Below are 20,228 nucleotides of genomic sequence, written 5' to 3' on the forward strand. Positions count from 1 at the left end.
AATGATCACCATTCTAACTGGTGTGAGATGATATCTCATTGTGGTTTTGATTTGCATTTCTCTGATGGCCAGTGATGATGAGCATTGTTTCATGTGTCTGTTGGCTGCATAAATGTCTTCTTTTGAGAAGTGTCTGTTCATATCCTTCACCCACTTCTTGATGGGGTTGTTTGTTTTTTTCTTGTAAATTTGTTGGAGTTCATTGTAGATTCTGGATATTAGCCCTTTGTCAGATAAATAGATTGCAAAAATTTTCTCCCATTCTGTAGGTTGCCTGTTTACTCTGATGGTAGGGAATTGAACAATGAGAACACTTGGACACATGAAGGGGAACATCACACACCGGGGCCTGTTGTGGAGTGGGGGAAAGGGGGAGGGATAGCATTAGGAGATATACCTAATGTAAATGATGAGTTAATGGGTGCAGCACACCAACATGGCACATGTATACATATGTAACAAACCTGCACATTGTGCACATGTACCCTAGAACTTAAAAGTATTTCATATATATATACATATATGGAATAAATTTAACGAAGGAAGTAAAAGATCTTTGCAAGGGCAACTACGGAACTGATGAAATAAATTAAAGAGGACACAAACAATTGGAAAGACATTCCATTTTCATGAATAAGAAGAATTGATGTCATTAAAATGATTCTACTGCCCAAAGCAATCTATAGATTCAAAGCAATCCTTACAAAAATGTCAATATCATTTTTCACAGAATTAGAAAAAAACAATCCTAGAATTTGTATGAAACCAAAAAGAGCCAGAATAGCCAAAGCAACGCTAAGCAAAAAGAAGAAAGTTAGAGGCATCATATTACCTAACTTCAAAATATAATACAAGGCCATGGTAACAATAACAGTATAGTATTCATATAAAAACAGACTTAGACCAATGGAATGGAATAATGAGTCCAGACATAAATCCACATATTTTCGGCCAACTGACATTCTGTATAGTGCCAAGAACATACACTGGAGAAAAGATACTATCTTCAATAAATGGTGCTGGGAAAACTGAATATCCATATGCAGAAGAAGAAAACTGGATGCCTATCTCTACCCATGTACAAACCGAAGATGGAATAAAGACTTAAATGTAAAATTTAAAACTATAAAGCCAACTAGAAAACAACATAGGGGAAACACTTTAAGACATCAGTCTAGGCAAAGATTTAATGGCTAAGACATTGAAATCACCGGCTACTATAACAAAAATAGACAAATGGGACTATATTAAATTTAAAAGCATCTGCACAGCAAGGGAAACAACAGAATGAACTGACAACCTGCTGAATGGGATAAAATATTTTCAAACTATTAATCTGACAAAGGATAATATCTAGAATATACAAAGAACCCAAATAACTCAATAATTTTTTAAAATCTCATTAAAAGTGGCCTGAAGACATAAATAGATATTTCTCAAAAGAAGACATAAAAAATGGCCAACAGGTGTCTGAAAAACTGCTCAACATCACTAATCATTAGGAAAATGCAAATCAAAACCACAATTACCTTACCAATCACCTTACCCCAGTTAGAATGGCTATTACTAAAAAGACAAAAAACAAAACAAAACAAATCAGAAACACAAAAAAACAGATACTGGTGAGGATGCAGAGAAAAGACAATTCATACACTGCTAGTGGGCAAGTAAATTAGTATACCCACTACAGAAATCATTATGACAATTACTCAAAAAAACTAAAAATAGAACTATCACAATCTACCAATTCCACTGGATATTTATCCAAAGGAAAAGAAATGTATATATCAAAGGGACACATACCTGAATTTGCACATTTATCACAGCATGATTGACAATAGCAAAGATATAGAATCAACCTATGTGTCCACCAATGGATGAATGGATAAAGTAGCATATGTACACAATGGAGTAATATTCAGCAATTAAAATGAATGAAATCATGTCATGCAGTAGCATGGATGAAACTGGAGGACATTATCTTAAGTGAGATAAGACAGTCACAGAAAGACAAATACCACATATTCTCTTTCATATGTGAGAGATTAAAAAATTAGATCTTATGGAGATAGAGTATAGATAGATATCAGAGACTTGGAAGGTGTATGGGTGGGAGGAGGGGATAAAGATATGTTGATTAGTGGGTACAAATATACAGTTAGATAGAAGACATAAACCCCAATACTTGATAGCAGATTAGAGAGAGTATAATTAGCAACAATGTATTATATAATAAAAATAGCTAAAAGACAGGTAAATAGTTAAAGAGGTAAACAGCTAAAAAATAGCTAAAAATAGCTAAAAGAGCTATGTGTTACCTACATATAGAAATGATAAATACTCAGGGTAATGGATAGCCCAGATATCCTGACTTGATCATTACACCTTCTATGCATGTAACACATCCTCACATGTACCTCATAAATATGTAAAATATATTGTTATCAATACAATTTTTTTAAATCCTGTAGTATTTTTGGAACACTGTTGACTTTGGGTTGTTGAAACAATGGAAAGTAAAACCTACTGTATAATAAATCTGTAAATTTAATTAAAATGTTTTCTGGTGTTCCGTGAGTTCATTTAGTCATCTATCAAACCTGAGGTGGCAGGGGTTATCATGGGAACCTCAGAATCTATAGCTGGTAGGTTAGAAGTATGGATGGCAAACAGGGATTTGTGACTGGCATTTGAAATGGGGCCAATCTAGTGGGGCTGAGTCCTTTAACTTGTAGGATGTATGCTAACTCAGGATATTTACTGTGAGAATTAAACTGAGTTGTTGAATACCCAGTTAGTGCTGGAGAATTGGAGAATTGATGTGGAAAACACACCAGGTATTTGGTGTCAGAAAGAACAAAAGAACTGCCAATCAAGTTTTTAAATAAATCCAATTTATTCAGTAGAGAACTATATGAAAATCATCTACTTGAGAAAAGATATTGAGACGTTTGTAGGATCTGTCTGAACGTATATAGAAGAAAAAAGGATTGAGATGGCTAACATTTTTTAGGTTAACTCAGTATATAATTGTGCTAGCACATTTCATATACTTATTACTTCATTTAATATTTATAACAAATGTGTAAAGTATTATCACTATCTCCTTTTTATAGATAAGGAAATTAAATCTGAGAAGTTACATTTTCAAGCAACCCACACATTCCAGATAACAGGTTTAGATCTAAATCCAAATCACATGACGTAAAAGTCCAAAGCTACACAACTCCTACAAACTAACATAGAAAAAAAGCTAGATGACCTTCGGCTTGGTGATAGCTTTTTAGATACAACACCAATGGCATAATTATTGAAAGAAGTAACTTTTAAGCGGGACTCTATTGAAATTATTTTTTCATTGTTCTGCAAAGACACAGTCAAGAAAATGAAAAGAAAAACTACAGACTGGGAGAAAATATTTGCCAAGATATACTAATAAATGATTGTAACTGAAAACATACAAAAACTCTAAAAACTCAATAATAAGAAAATAAATGACCTGATTTTTAAAATGGGCCAAAGACCTTAACAGACACCTCACCGAAGAAGACAGATGGAAATTATGTTTATGAGGAGATGCTGTGCATCATGTCATCAAGGAAATGCAAATTAAAACAATAAAATACCATGATACGGCTATTAGAATGCCCAAAATCCGGAAGACTGACACCACTAAATGCTGGCAAGGATGTAGAGCAATGTGAATTTTCATTCGTTGCTGGTAGAAATGCAAAATGGCACAGCCACTTTGGAAAATATTTTGGCAGTTTCTTACAAAAGTATACATATTCTTACCATGTGATCCAGCAATCATAGACCTTAGTATTTACTCAAAGGAGTTGAAAACTTATGTTTACAAAAAAACAACCAACATGACAGTGCAGTTAAGTTCAGCAGGTAATTTTTTTGAGGAAGACTTTTTCAATAAAGGAAGTAATGCATCAACTTACATTTTAATACAAACAACATAATCCTATTGTGCAGCTTATACAAAAAGCTTGCAGATCAGCCCCTTTGAGAAACACTGACCTGGACTCCATGCCTTAATCAAATAATTGGTCAATGTTTAACAGACAATGCAGGAAGGTCTGTATGGAAGGCAAAACTGTCATGACAGGACTCAGCCTGCTTTGAAATAAAAAAATGAATGGAGATTTAGAATATATGCATTTAAAAATGTAGGTATCAGTGAAATGTAGGCAGCTTTTTCTAAAAGGCAAAAGAATGTTTCAGCTAAAGACGTTTCAGGTACAATGAAACAAACCCCAAACTAATGGCATCCAAATTGTAAAGAACAAACTAAAATTACCTCTGTTTGCAGATGATAGAAAACCATGCAGAAAACCCTGAAGATTCCATGTTAAATAGCTGTTATAACAAATAAATGAAATCAGAAAAGTAAAAAAGCAACAAAATCAACATACTAAATCAGTTGCATTTCTTCCTTTTTAAATTATTGTTATTTTTTTTTTGGAGATACAGTTTTATTCATGATTATAGCTCACTGCAGCCTCTGACTCCTGGACTTAAGTGATCCTCCTGCCTCAGCCTCCCAAAACGCTGGAATGACAGGCATAAGCCACCACACCCAGCTAATCAGCTGCATTTCTATACACTAACAATAAACATTTTGAAAAAGAAATTACAAAAAAAATCCATTTATAATAGTATCAAAAGTAGTAAAATATGTAAGAATTCATTTAAATACTTAGGAGTTAATTTAACCAAGGAATTAAAGGACATGTGCAATGGAAACTACAGAACATTTCTGAAAGAAACAAGACATAAATAAATGAAAATACATCACATGTTCATTAATTGGAAGACCTAATATTGTTAATACTTCAAAACTACCCAAAGACATATGCAGATTCAACGCAATCCCTATCAAAATCCCAATGGCATTTTTTTTGGCAGAAATAGAAAAACCCGTTCTAAAATTCATATGAATCTCAAGAGACCCTGAATAGCCACAACAAATCTTGAAAAACAAAACAAAGCTGGAAGACTCGCACTTCTTGATTTCCGAAGTCACTACAGAGCTCCAGCAATCAAAACAGCGTGGTACTGGCATAAAAATAGACATATAGATCAATCTAACAGAATGGAGAACACAGAAGTACCCCTTGCATATATGGTAAAATTATTTTGTACAAAAGAGGCAAGGTCATTCAATGGGGAATAGATAGTCTTTTCAACAAATGGTGTTGTGAAAACTGGATATTCACATGCAAAAGAATTAAGTTAGATCACTATGTACAAAAATTAATTTAAAATGGGTCAAAGGCCTAAATGTAAGATTCAAAAATATAAAACTCTTAGAAGAAAACATGGGACAAAAACTTCATGACATGGAATTTGGCAGTAATTTTTTGGGTATGACACTAAAGGCATGGATGACAACAGAAAACAAATGGAATTCATACTTTTTTTCAAGTTGTGCATTAAAATAGCAACAGAGTAAAAATGTAACCCACAGAATGAAAGAAAATATTTGCAACTCAGATTTATGATAAGCAATTAGTATGGAGAATGGATAAAAACTCCTTCCTAAAACTCAACAAAAAAGCAATAGCGCAATTCAAAAATGCGCAAAGAACTTGAATAGATATTTCTCCAATGATACTCAAATGGCCAATAAGCACATAAAGATGCTCAACATCACTAGTCATTAGAAAAATGCTAATTAAAACTACAATGAGATGCCATTTAATACCCATTAGAAGAGCTACTACTTAAAAAAAAAAGAAAATAACAAATGTTGGTGAGAATGTAGAGAAATTAGAACCCTTAAGCACTGTTGGAGGGAACGCAAAATGGTACAGCCACTGTGGAAAACAGTATAGTTGTTTCTCACAATTTTTAAAAAAGAATTACTACATGATCCAGGGATTCTACTTCTAAGTGTGTATCTAATTGCAAGCAGAGTCTCAAAGATATATTTGTACAGCCAGGTTCATATCGGCATTATTCACAACACCTAAAAGATGGGATCAAAGCAAGTATTCATCAACAGATGAATGGATAAGCAAAATGAGGTCTATGCATACAATAGAATATCAATCAGCTTTTAAGGGGAATGAAATTCTGACATATGCTACAACATGGATGAACTTTGAGGACATTATGCTAGGTGACATAAACTAGTCACAAAAAGACAAATACTTTATGATTTCACTCATATACAGTACTTAGAGAAGTTAAACTTTTAGAGACAAAAATAAAATAGTGGTTGCCAGAGGCTGGGGGAGGAGATTTCTTAGTATGTTTGAGTTACTATTAAAAAATACCATAAATTGAGTGGCTTATAAATATTTATTTCTCAGAGTTCTAAAGGCAGGGAAGTTCAAGATCAGGAAACCAGCAGATTCGGTGTCTGAGGGGGGCCAGTTTCCTGGTTCAGACATAAGGCTTCTTGCTATGTCCTCGCATGTGGAAGGAGCAAGACAACAATCTTGAACCTCTTTTATACAGGCACTAATCCGATTCTTTAGAGCTCTGACCTCATGACCTAACCCCCTCCCAAAAGGATCAACCTTCTAATACCTAACCACGTTGGTGGTTTATTTTCAGAGAAAATGGTGGTTTATTTTCAGAGAAAAGGGTGGAATAATTTTCAGAGAAAATGGAGAGTTATTGTTTAATATATTGAGAGTTTCAGTTCTACAAGATGAAAAGTGTTATGAAGATGGATGACAGTGTTGGATACACAACGTTAGGAATGTATTAATACCACTAAACCATATGCTTAAAAATATTTGAGATGGTAAATTTTATATTATGTGTATTTTACCACAATAACAAAAATGAAGTCAGTGGCTTAAAACAAACAAAAAACAAAAACACAGTGGCTTAAAACAAAACAAAAAAGAACAAAACAGAACATCAATGAACCACTGTTACAGAAATTGAACCAAGATTACTGTAAAGTTTAAAAAATAGAACTGAAAAAGGACAGAGACATCATTCTCTACCTCTAGAACAAATGATACTATTTGATGTGACTTCATACTTGTGAATCAGGAAGTAAGAAAACAGCTTGGTTAGAGCTGTTTTTTCTGACAGTTGGTTAGACATTCAGGCAGAAATTTGCTTTTATTTTACATTATCTAGCATGCATAAAAACCAATAAATAAATAATTCTTTGAAAATATAAAAAGGTTGATCCCAAAATGAAGCTATCATATCCGTTATTGGTACATATAACGTTATTAATTTGATATTGAATTGAGTTTGCTGTCTTCATTGTTTTATTTAATGACTGTCAAGTTCTTTCATTCGTTCAGACATTTCTTCAGTTATTTAACATACTTTTTTCTCATATTTTTCTAAAAGTAATTCTTCTAGAATTGAGTTTTCAGGAATATAATTTCACAGATAGAAAGGAACTGTGCTTTTCTTACTCATCTGCTCTCAAATTATATGCACCATTATTGAAACTAATGAGTAGATAATTGCAGATTAATTGTAATTTTAACAAGTTTATGCCTTGGAATGTAAACATACCATTTTATATTATTCAAACTTCATCATTCTCATGGAATTTAAGACAGAAGTCAAAAAAGATTGTTTATCCAAATTATGTTACTAATGACATGGAGACCAAATTCTCAATTCTTTATTATTTACAGTTTTGCTTTATAAAATAGATATACCATATTAGAGTACACATGACTATATGACATATGTATCATCAAGCTCCAAGAGTAAAAATTAACTCTAGAAATTTCATATCAGAAAAAAAGCCAATTTTCAAATTTCTTCTCTTTTTTTTAAAAACACTTTCACTAGTCACTCTAGGATTCAAGGCCCTCACTTTTTTCTTAAAGGATGATATGAATGGGAGGGGTTGAAATAAGAAGAGGTTAAATTTCTAATATTTTTTTCCTGTCACAAGGATTGACAAACATTAATGCAAGAAAAAAAAATAAAAGATGAAAACAGAGACTTCATTTTCTAGAATAAGTAACCCTAACTATATTAGTAAGTAATCACAATTAGACAATCTATTTTATTATTGTCCACATTTTTACATCCAAATATGAAATGGTCATTTGATAATAGCCACAATCAGGCAAATATTGGCCTCCCAGAAATGTAGTTAAAATGTTGCCTTTTGCACCAGGAAGTCTATTATAACTAACCATTTTATATGCTGATAGTTCTAACTAAGTCAGAATTTTACTTAAGAAGACAAATAGTTTGACAAATGCAATATAAATTGATCATCTTTTACAAACCAGTTACAGATATAATATTGATCAATAACATGGTAGTAAACTTAGTAGGTATAAAACTTTTCAGAAATAAAGAATTTTTTCACAACAACAGAAATTGGGGAGATAATGTAGGGGGACTCGGTAAAAAAAAAAATCCTTGAAAATCTTGCTGGAGAAATTGTGAAGGCTCATCTTAGGCCAAAAAAGTAGATAATGTGTTGCTTTAGTCTCAGCAGTAAGGGACTATAAAAATAAATTTCATCACCAAAAATGTGAGTGAGTAGAGGTTGTTTTCTCTCCAGTTTTTGCTTATGGCTTAACAGTTTTTTTCAGAGTATCTTTATATTGAACAAGTATGTTTGTCATTTTATTTTTCTTGAGGATTAAAGACATTCATTATGTTCTAGGTATAATAGTTTCAACAAAACAACAAACAAAACAAAACAAAGCAAGAAAATAAAACTAAAATGATTATAATTCCAGTAGCTGTAAAATTGTGTCATATCAAGCATAGTGATCACATTGTCTTAATTTACTCTTTTGTCTATTATAACAAAGATAAACATTTGGATGAAAAATATGTTAGGAACCATTCATATTTAGAAAATGTTTTAATACATCACTGTAATTAGGTTTCAAAATTGGCTTCTTCATTTATTATAATTTAAGGAAGATATTTAACATATATGCTAATATTGAAGTGCTGCATTAAATGAAGAAATGAAATAAAGAATATGGGCATTAATTTAGACAGTAATGTGTTTTGCTGCTGATATTAATTACCAGGCATTATCGTGGATGCTTTCATGATATACTTCAAAATAGTCAATAACTATAAAAATATATATTTTCACTATATTTCACATACAGGTACTGACAGAAGAAGCAATGCACTTTTTAATGTGCCATAAATTCCTTTATATCAAGTAACTGTAAATATGAAGTTGCAGCTTTTGGAGATTATTGTTGGTAACAGGAAAAAAACTGTTATCATTGCCTCTGCCAAGTCATAGTTGCTGCATTTAGACACATTGAGAAAATACTATAGAATCCCTATTATAAAAAATGCTAAATCTTTCCTGAATGACTCAGAGAGGCAAGATAATATTTATATCCCCATTCACATTCAGTATTATGGTAACTACATTTTTCTTAAATACTGAGTTTGCAAAAAGGTCATTTCATAGACTTTCAATACATAGATGAATTGACTGCTCATGTAAACACAGGTTGCTATTCAACATTGTAACTATGTAAAAACATACCTTGTTTTATTGTGCTACACTTTATTGTGTTTCACAGACAATGAATTTTTTAAAAATTGAAGATCTGTGCCAACCCTGCATTGAGCAAATTTATTAGTGCCATTTTTCCAACAGCATAGTACTCACTTTGTGTCTCTGTGTGACATTTTGGTCATTCTTAAAATATTTCCAACTTTTTCTTTATTGTTATATCCAAAATGGTAACCTTTTTTTCAGTGATCTTACTATTGTTATTTCTATTATTGTTTTGGAATACCGGGAACTGCGCACATATGACAAACTTAATATGTGTTGTGTGTGTTCTGACTGCTCTACCAACCAGCTGTTTCCCCGTCTCTCATCTTCTCCTTCTCCTTAAGCCTTCCTCTTCCCTGAGACACAACAATGTTGAAATTAGGCCAATTAACAACCCTACAATGGCCTTTAAGTGTTCACATGAAAGGAAGAGTTACACATCTCTCACTTTAAATCAAAAGATTAAAATGATTAAACTTACTAAGGAAAGCATATTGAAAGCTGAGATAAGCCAATAGCTAAGCCTTTTGCTCCAAATCGCCCACTTGTGAAAGCAAAGAAAAAGTTAATGAAGAAAATTAAAAGTGCTACTCCAGGGAACACAAAAATGATAAAAAGGCAAAACAACTTTATTGCTGATATGGAGAAAATTTTAGCGGTCTGAATAGAAGATCAAACCAGCCACAATATGCCCTTAACCCAAACCCTAATTTACAGCAGGGTCCTAACTTTCTTTAATGGTATCAAGGATGAAAGATGTGAGGAAGCTGCAGAAGAAAAGTTTGAAGCTATCAAAGGTTGATTGATGGTGTTAAAGGTAAGAAGCCGTCATGATAACTTAAAAGTGCAAGATGAAGCAGAAAGTGCTGATGTAGAAGCTGCAGCAAGTTATCCGGAAGATCTAGGTAAGGTTATTGATAAAGGTGGCTACACCAAACAACAGATTTTCAATGTAGATGAACCAGCCTTCTATTGGAAGAAGATGCCATTTAAACCTTTCATAGCTAAAGAGAAGTCAATGCACGGCTTCAAACCTTCAAATTACAGATTGATTATACTGTTAGGGGCTAATGTAGCTGGTTTAAGTGCATTAGTGTAAATGTAAGTCAATGCTCAATTGCCATTCCAAAATCCTAGGGCCCTTAAGAATTATGCTAAATCAATATCATGAATTATGCTACAATCTACATTTGTGATTAATAGGAGGAGGTCAAAATATCAACACTAACAGGAGTTTGGAAAAAGTTGATTCCAACACTCATGGAAAACTTAGAGAGGATCAAGACTTCAGCTGAGGAAATCACTGCAGATGTGCTGGAAATAGCAAGATAACTAAAATTAGAAGTGGAGCCTGAAGATGTGACTGAACTGCTGCAATCTCACAAAGTAATTTCAGTGGATGAAGAGTTGTTTTTTATGGAGAAGCAAAGATAGTGGTTTCTTGAGATAGAATCTACTTCTAGTGAAGATGCCGTGAACATTGTTGAAATTACCACGAAGGATTTAGAATATTACATAATGTTCATTGATAAAACAGTGGCAGGGTTTGAGAGGATTGACTCCAATTTTGAAAGAAGTTTTACTGTGGGCAAAATGCTATCAAACATCATGACATGCTACAGATAAATCTTTCATGAAATGAAATGATGAGTTAATCAATGTGGCAAACTTCACTGTTGTTTTATCTTAAGAAATTGCCACAGCCTTCAGTAACCACCACCGCATTGAGTCAGCAGCCATAAACATCAAGGCAAGACCCTCCACCAGCAAAAATACTATGACTCACTAAAGGTTCAGATGATTGCAAACATTTTTTAACAATAAAGTATTTTTAGTTCAGCTATGTACACTTTTTAGACACAATGCTATTACACACTTAATAGACAACAGTATAATGTAACTATAAATTTAATATTCACTAAGAAACCAAAAAATTGTGTGACTTGCCTCATTTCAGAATTTGCTTTATTGCAGTAGTCTGGAACTGAACTCCCAATATCTTTGAGGAATACCTGTGTTTCAAATTCTGACTTTTGACCATCTTTGACTTTAAAAAGTCTTTATTATTTGTCTCCGGATAACAGCATATATTTATGACAATAAATAAATATCTATTGAGATTGAAGACTCCTTTCAAGAGACGTTTTAAGAGTCTGGGCCTGGCATGGTGGCTCACGCCTGTAATCCCAGCACTTTGGGAGGCCAAAGTGGGCGGATCATGAGGTCAGGAGTTTGAGGCTAGCCTGACCAACATGGTGAAACCCCGTCTCTACTAAAAATACAAAAACTAGCTGGCTGTGGTGGTGTGCAATCCCAGCTACTCAGGAGGCTGAGGTAGGAGAATCACTTGAACCCAGAAGGCAGAGGTTGCAGTGAGCAGAGATAGCACCACTGCACTCCAGCCTGAGTGACAGAGGGAGACTCCATCTCCAAGAAAAAAAAAAAAAAGTCTGTACTAGGATATAATAAATTAAAATATAAATTTATGCTTTTATTACTACCGTATGCAAGTCAGCATTTCAGGCATTTTGAGAAATAATACAAAGTCCCTCTTTTCATAGGGCTTATGGCTAAGTTAAAGAAGATAAGGCGTAAATATATGAACATTTAAATAATACAATAGATAAGTTTAATAGTTTAAAAATGTCAAGTGGTAGGTGTGAAAAGAGTGATATAGAGTTCCAGTAGTGTAAGTTTTCACAAGAAGAGCGCATCACTGTAGGATGAAGTGATCCAGGTTACCATGACCTGTTTTGTACACAAGCTTTTGATCACACAGAGAGAAAGAAGTCGAGAAAATTGTGAGAAGGTAGCATTCACAGTAGAGAGGGGCTGGGACTAAAAATCAGAGCACTGTACACTTTCTGAGTCTGCATTTTTAATATACATGGGTCTTGGTTAACTAAAAGATATGGACTGGCCACAGAGGTGAATGATTCTACAAACAAAATCACAGAGGTGACAAACCAAAAGCATATTGACAGAAGTGATGGATAGGAGGATATCATCAGTTCAACTTAGAGCTTCAGAAATTGAGCAATATGTGATATGCATATAATCGGATTTATGAGTCCAATCATACATTCAGAAGTATTTGAGCATCACCTAAATATTAAATACTCTTTCAGACATAGTATTTGAGTGATGACAGATACAAGTGTTGTAACAAGAACTTTTCAATTTTCCTCAGTGTTTCAGCTATATACACAAGTGACCACAATAAAAGACACCATATGATACTAGTACTAACATGAAAAGACTAGTATGATAACCATATAATTTATCTTCCAAACTGTGTAAAGGAGGTCCATAAATTATTAAAATAGTATTATACTATGATTAAAATGGTGTAAAAGTAGTATTATTAAAATGGTATATATATTAAAATAAAAATATTTATTTACAGATGGACAAATTAGTTTTAATATATTGGTATAACCAAAAATTAGTTCCTTTAAAAAACAAATGCTGGCTGGGCATGGTGGCTCATGCCTGTAATCCCAGCACTTTGTGGGGCTGAGGCAGGCAGATCACGAGGTCAGGAGATAGAGACCATCCTGGCCAACATGGCGAAACCCCGTCTCCACTAAAAATCTAAAAATTAGCTGGGTGTGGTGGCACATGTTTGTAATTCCAGCTACTTGGGAGGCTGAGACAGGAGAATCACTTGAACCTGGGAGGTGGAGGTTGCAATGAGCCGAGATCACGCCATGCACTCCAGCCTGGCGACAGAGGGAGACTCCATCAAAAAAAAAAAAAAAAAAAATCATGTCATCTGCAACCAGGGACAATTTGACTTCCTCTTTTCCTAATTGAATACCCTTTATTTCCTTCTCCTGCCTGATTGCCCTGGCCAGAACTTCCAACACTATGTTGAATAGGAGTGGTGAGAGAGGGCATCCCTGTCTTGTGCCAGTTTTCAAAGGGAATGCTTCCAGTTTTTGCCAATTCAGTATGATATTGGCTGTGGGTTTGTCACAGATAGCTCTTATTATTTTGAGATACGTCCCATCAATACCTAATTTATTGAGAGTTTTTAGCATGAAGGGTTGTTGAATTTTGTCAAAGGCCTTTTCTGCATCTATTGAGATAATCATGTGGTTTTTGTCTTTGGTTCTGTTTATAAATGCTGGATTACGTTTATTGATAAAAAAACTGATGCAAAAATATTTTCAAAGAGTAAAATATAGCCCATATCTATGCACACTCCTAAAGAAATATTTTAAATTACATTGTATTGGTTAAAGGAGCATTACAAATAAAATAAACAAAACTGTTTTTGGCAAATAATCATGTACCTTATTCAGTGGCTTAGCTGAATCTCTCTAATATTCTCATTAATATTTTTCTGATAAATATATTTTCTAATGTGGCCATATTATTTTTAATTTTTAAATAAAATTTTCTGAAATTTTCTTTACAGTTATATTTTATGACTTATAAATTTGAAAGTAACAGAATCTTCAATTGGCTTTTCTCTGTCAACCGAAATATTCTATTAATAAAATAATGCCTTTAAGTGTGCTTCCAGCAAAGCATCATCAAAAAATTCCTACCAAAAGTTGAGATATCCCAAGTGCCACTGGAGAATTAAAAATTAAATGTCATACATTTGAGAACTTGTTTAATTTGTTTAGTCTCCTTGCTCTGTAGGGATGAATTTCAATATCTTCCTGGTTGCAGACCTGGTTTTCAGTAATATCAAGGTGCTGAAAGTGTCAAAATTTAAATTTTTTGGCACTTCACACATTAAAAGAGAATAGTTTCAGCTGTGTGGTAACTTTTCACTAACATATTTCTTGTCTTTGCCATTCAAAGCAGATGGGAGACAGTGAGAATTTTGATTAATTCTCTTCTCCATCTGACAAACTGCTAACCTCATAATACTTATTGGGACTCTCAATAAAATTAGTTTGAATATTTATTTAAGTGCATAGAATTAATATTATAATTAACATGAATAGAATATTACAAGTATATATATTAATTATAACTAATCTGATTGATATTACAAGTGCAAATATAGTGCTGTAAGTATATTAGTAATAAAACATAGTTATATTACTTGAAGAAAGATACGTCAAATATTTTACATGATTCCACTGGATATCTCAGAACTCTAGATTCCAACCCCCAGGGCATAGGTACCAGTCTCTACATCTGCATCATCAGTCTTGCTTCTTTACTTATGTTATCAAACACAGAAAATCATATACTCAGTATTTCATTTTCCTGGTATTCCAAATGAGTATCTGGTGTAAATTTCTACTTCCTCAAACTGTTTCACTTCCTCTTCCTTAATAATGTTCAGTAGAAGTATTCCTATTTGTCATACAAATACGGAAGCATTCATTTTATTTTTACTTGTGTGTGGGCAGAAAGTATTTTCTAATTGGAAATATTATGAGTGTTTCAATTATATTTTGTATATTTTATGTAATTCTATTTTTGATTATATTTTATATAATCAAAGCAGCCATACTATTTCCAATTAGAAAATAGATGCTTTCTGCTCACACATCTCTAACTAGAAAATCAGTGCAATTATATCAAAATCATGATAGTGGTTTCCAGTGGATTCTTGTATCCAGCTGTCCCCATTACATTTCTCAAGAATACTTACCTTGTCCATCAATTCCGCAGTTATAATCTTACACAATGGATTTATAGTACTACAGTTTGTCCTTAACTATTTAAGTAGATGTGTTCTGGTAATCATATCAAAGTACTGATAGATGAATAGTTAGTTGGAATTGCCAATTTGCAAAATAATTAACAATTACTTCCACGTTCTAATTTTCTGTTAAGAAAAAATACAAAATTTATACTTAAGTTTCCACTTTGCCCTTTCATATTTAACACCTAGTTTTGCTAACAGTGGCAAAACTTAAGCTTGGACCTAATAACAGTCATTCTAAATTATACTTAATCCCGAAATTTCTAAGTAGGCACTTGCTGAATTTCCCTTAAAATACTTTTAACTAGTAATTGTTCTTAAATATCAGTACATTTTTTTCATATTCATTTTCTCCCTTAAATCTTCAGAAGAGAATTAGACAGCAGTAAAAGAAGAATAGAGTAGAGCTACAGACATGGAAAGAGAACTCTCCTCCCATTGCTCAAGCTGATAGCTTCAGTTACTAGGACCAAACTACTGACCTTCTGTGGGATTCTATTCCTAGTTTGCATTTTGTGAATCTTAGATTTAGATTTCTCCTGTCTTTATCAATGAGTTCTTATAAAGATTAAATGAAATAATGTGAAAGTGGCTAGAAAGAAGTGATAAAAATATAAAATAATACCTTGGCAAGGGATAATCTAGTAGTATCAATTTTGTTTTCTACTACTAATTTGTTTCATCTGTGTAAGGAATCCAGCACAAGTACTTAAGTATATGTAGGAGTCTGTTGAAAAGAACTGAACCGAACCTAGTGGATTACACATTTATATGTAATCATACATGTAAGTTTTTATGTCCCATGGGATGCTGAATTGCTTTATCAATTTTTTGGAGAAGAGTAAATTTTGTGGGGGCATACTTATTTCTTACCTGAGTTACTGCTACCCCAAATACTGTGCTGTCAAAAAGATATTACGTACTTAAAAAGAATCCAAACAACAGTAGAAAAATCTGCCCTCAAAATTAAGCAATAGAATATGGCACTTATCCTGACAACTGAGCAAACCTTTGCTTGAATGGTTTACTGTGGAGCTGATAAAGTCGAGCATCAGTGAGTTGCACATTCAGGATGGTAACATCTACTGATCATGAAAATAAACAAAGCAAAGTCAAAGAACACCTTTATGGATCTTACATAATTTCAATGAACAGGTTAATCAAGTGAAAAGAATGTTAAGAATCACAGACCTCTTCAACTTATCTTGCTGCATTAATAATGCCTTATTGAGAATCACCATTAGTGATTTACAACTGAGTCATTTTTTTTTTCTAGGAAAAAGACACAAAACTTCAAGACTTCTAAGGTTTCAAAGGTTGCTGCAAGAATGTGATTCAGCAAGAGGCAAACATGAGGAGTGTTATCTTTGCCTACCAAAAAAGTGCCATTGTAGTTTGTTAGCCTTGACAGCCTGAGGAATCTTGCTAAAATATCAAGTTCCAAGTGAAGCTAGTAACTAGTATACTATAGTGCTCACAGACCACTGTTTTTTTGCTTATAGTGTTGGCACTTGGCACAGACACAACATCACAGATGGCACAAATATATCAATTGTTCTCAATTCAAGAACAGTGTCACACGCAGAACTCAATTATGCACATATGGATACAGAAGCCCTTTGTACAAGAAGTTTGATCAGCTACCTCTACATCTGTGCCTTTATTATTTATACCAACAAAGCCTCTTCAGGAATTCTTTCTGAGGTAAAGCTACTCCCTTTAATTATAAAGCACCAGGGTGATTTGTTCAACATTAAAGACCACATAAAATGGGAAAACAATATTGAAGGCTGACAACCTGGGCATCTGCCAACACTGATCCCAGAATATCCCAATCATATTCCCCCAAAATACTGATGTTAGATATTCTTTCTGATTCTCATGTACAGGCTGATTAAATTCATAATTAACTTCGCTGGATTCCAGATAGTCTCAAACAGGCTATTGATGAAATTTCCAAAAGATAAATGTCTTAAGGAAATTAGTTTCTACAGAAATCAACTACCCAAAAGACACAACTAGCTGCTTAGCATGCTGTCTTATAAACACACTGGCAAATTGTTTGTCCCAAAGCATCAAGAGTAAGCTATATTTTATTGCCTAGGACTGATTTAATTATTGAAGTCAGTAGAACTGAGTAACTTATTCTACACTTTTTAGCATAACCTGCAACTGTGTCTGATTTTCTATCAGAAATTACTTAGAAAGCTTGGTTAACAATGCTTATTGATTTTCACGACCATTCTGAGAGATGGACTTTATAACTCATGAAGGCAACTTTTCACATTTATTCAAAGTGGCCCTAGCTCAATTTCATGTCATTACAGTGACACTCACAACTCTGTACCAGTTTTACGTAGGTAGGCATGTAGGTATGCATGTGTGTATGTATGTGTCTGCATATTGGTAGTAATAACAGTTCATGATAGTGACACTAAAACACATAACATAGAATGTGCATTTACCTCAACTTATTTTAATAAATTTATTGACAGAAAACTTATTTTCAAATGACAGTTCTCTCAAGTAAATGATGAACACTAATATGCCCACGGTGACTCTTTGGGATCACACTGGTCAAGCAAACAGGGCTGGGATTTTCATCACTGGTTTGTTTGTCCATGTGATGAGTGAGTCCTCTTGATTAATACTGAAGCACTGTCACAAAATATTTTGTGATTTGCCCTGCCAAAGCATAACTGAGAATTCGACACAAAAATGTCTAATGTACAAAATGTTGTTATTCACTATTTATTCATGATATCCACAAGAGCTACTCTTTATCAGAAACCACGGAGCAGCTTTATAGGTATTTCTCCTTTATGCAGAGGGCAGAAGGCCTGTGTTCTGAGTTTTTCTGAAGTCAGATGCAGCCATGCGTCACTCACCACATTGAAATATTGAGAAGGAATTTACCTTGGTGATATGAAAATAGAAAATCATTTTAAGGAGCAACACTCGTGCATCTGACCGTTTTTGTTTAATTAAGCTCCTAAATATGCATAAGACTAACACAAAGTTAGAACAATGCCTCCCTGATCTTGAAGGGAAGGGAATGACAGTGAAACTTACAACTATGTGAAAGGCAACTACTATGTTGCTTCTACGTGCAAAGCAATTTAACCTGGATTAAGTTAATTCAAAATATAATAATATAAAACTGTTAAGGGCCTCAGAAGGGGACATCTTCCTTACTAATAAACTGTTATATTTAGTAAGGTAAGGGAACTATATATGCCAAAAAGTGTTGGGACTGAATATTCTGGGGTGGGGGGGTGCGCGCGTGTGTGTATGTTGTAATTTGCTGTAGAAGTATGTTACTATTATGTAAAGTACAGAGTATAGTATGTTATGGTGAAAGGAAAAATGAGTAATATAATATTGAAATTAATATTATTAAAGTAAAATAGTAGTAAAGAGTGGAGAACATGGCTTCTTAGGATGGTACTAGCTAGCAGTGCCATATATGAATGTATGAGAAGGGTTGTATTTTTTTTTCTTCTCTCTGGTTTATTATTGTGTCCTCAGATTCAAAATGGGAGAATCATGCTGATTATTCCATAAATTATGAAGAAGGAAATAGAAAACTAGAGTCAAATAAAAAGAAGCAGAGTTACTAAGAATTTATATTTACCTTACAGACTGGATAGAAACAAGAAGGGTTGATGGAAAAAATCAAATAAGAGTAGCATAATTTTGATTCGACGACTGAGACAGCTGTTGCCATAAAGTTTAATTTGAACATAAGCAACTTAATAAAAACTGAAACACCAGGGAAGCAAAGGTTAGATTCTGACATGTTTGCTGACAGGAAGCTGCTGACGTGGTGCATGGTGACAGCTGTGTTTCAGTTTTCAGAAGATTTAGTGTAGCGGTTGGACACCAGGGTAGGCATATTATGGTCAGGAAGAAGCTAATGAGTGGCAGAAGACTCATAGAAAACCAAATCTTAATGAAGAGAATAAATAAGTGCAGCTTTCATATGCATCAGTGAGGATGCCCTGTGTGAGCTGGAAAGAGGGATGGATGGAGTAGAGCTTTAAGGAATCTTAGGGAGATGTCATTTATCTATCTCTTCTCAGGTAGAATTGAAATTTGTGTTCTATAATGATTCTACCAGCAGGAATGAGACGTATTTCAGAATAGATTATTTTAGAAGAGTAATTTTCAACTGTTTCTCCACCATAACGCTTGGAAAATAGTACTATGCGCAACAGAATCCCATGTGTTCTCAGACTAGAGGCAAGGATTTTAAAAGACTATGTGCAAAGTACAGTTTCTGGACTGCTAGAGTAAACTCCATCCTTCATTTTAAAGAAAGCATATCCATGGCATAGGCTCAAATTTGCAATAATCTCTTTTCATTTATATTTACATAAACAAACCCAGTCACAGAGTTTAGTACTTTACATGAATAAAAAATTACTCATTACATGCACTCATAATTCTCTGCTTGGTTATCACTTTTCTTTGTATCTGTCCACACAACTCTGAGTTCTAATACCATTTCAAACTTCCACTTTATGTGTCTATGTAGTTTTCCCCAATTCTGCTAGCAGCTCTTAGTGGCTTGCTCCATTTATATGGGCTAGGAATACTTGCAAGATAGTGGAAGGAAAATGGAACTCCCCCCACACATATCAGAAAAGGATAGCTGCACTGGAAAAAAAAAAGGGGTATCCTTGTGAAGACAATAAAAAAGACTTGCCTTGGGTAACATGATTTCTCACCAGAGTGAACTCCAGGTACATTTAAACACAAAGTGGAAAGCTCATAATTTTTCATCTTGGCAGGTGACAATATGTGACTAATCCATCTTTTTCTTCATGGCTAGAATTACACAATGCTAGTACTATCATAGGAAAGACTAAATATTGCATCAACTTTAATCTTCTGTTGGCAATAGCTACTCATTAAAGATCCAGTAAACTACTGAGTAATTTGCCAATGGGAAAGGAAAATATGTAGACAATATGAGATAATGGATTGCTTCTACTCCTAAAATGACTTCCATATAGACTGTGTTTTTTTCAGATTGAACTATATACAGGC

The 20,228-nt window shown here is 33.7% G+C and overlaps 1 protein-coding gene across 2 annotated transcripts in view; it reads right to left on the reverse strand.

Moving 5' to 3' along the window:
* The window catches only part of MDGA2 (MAM domain containing glycosylphosphatidylinositol anchor 2), an 834,858-nt gene that overhangs the window by 128,442 nt on the left and 686,188 nt on the right, over positions 1-20,228 (reverse strand). The window lies entirely within an intron of this gene.

This window comes from Gorilla gorilla, chromosome 15 (assembly GCF_029281585.2).
Source record: "Gorilla gorilla gorilla isolate KB3781 chromosome 15, NHGRI_mGorGor1-v2.1_pri, whole genome shotgun sequence".
NCBI classification, from domain to species: Eukaryota; Metazoa; Chordata; class Mammalia; order Primates; family Hominidae; genus Gorilla; species Gorilla gorilla.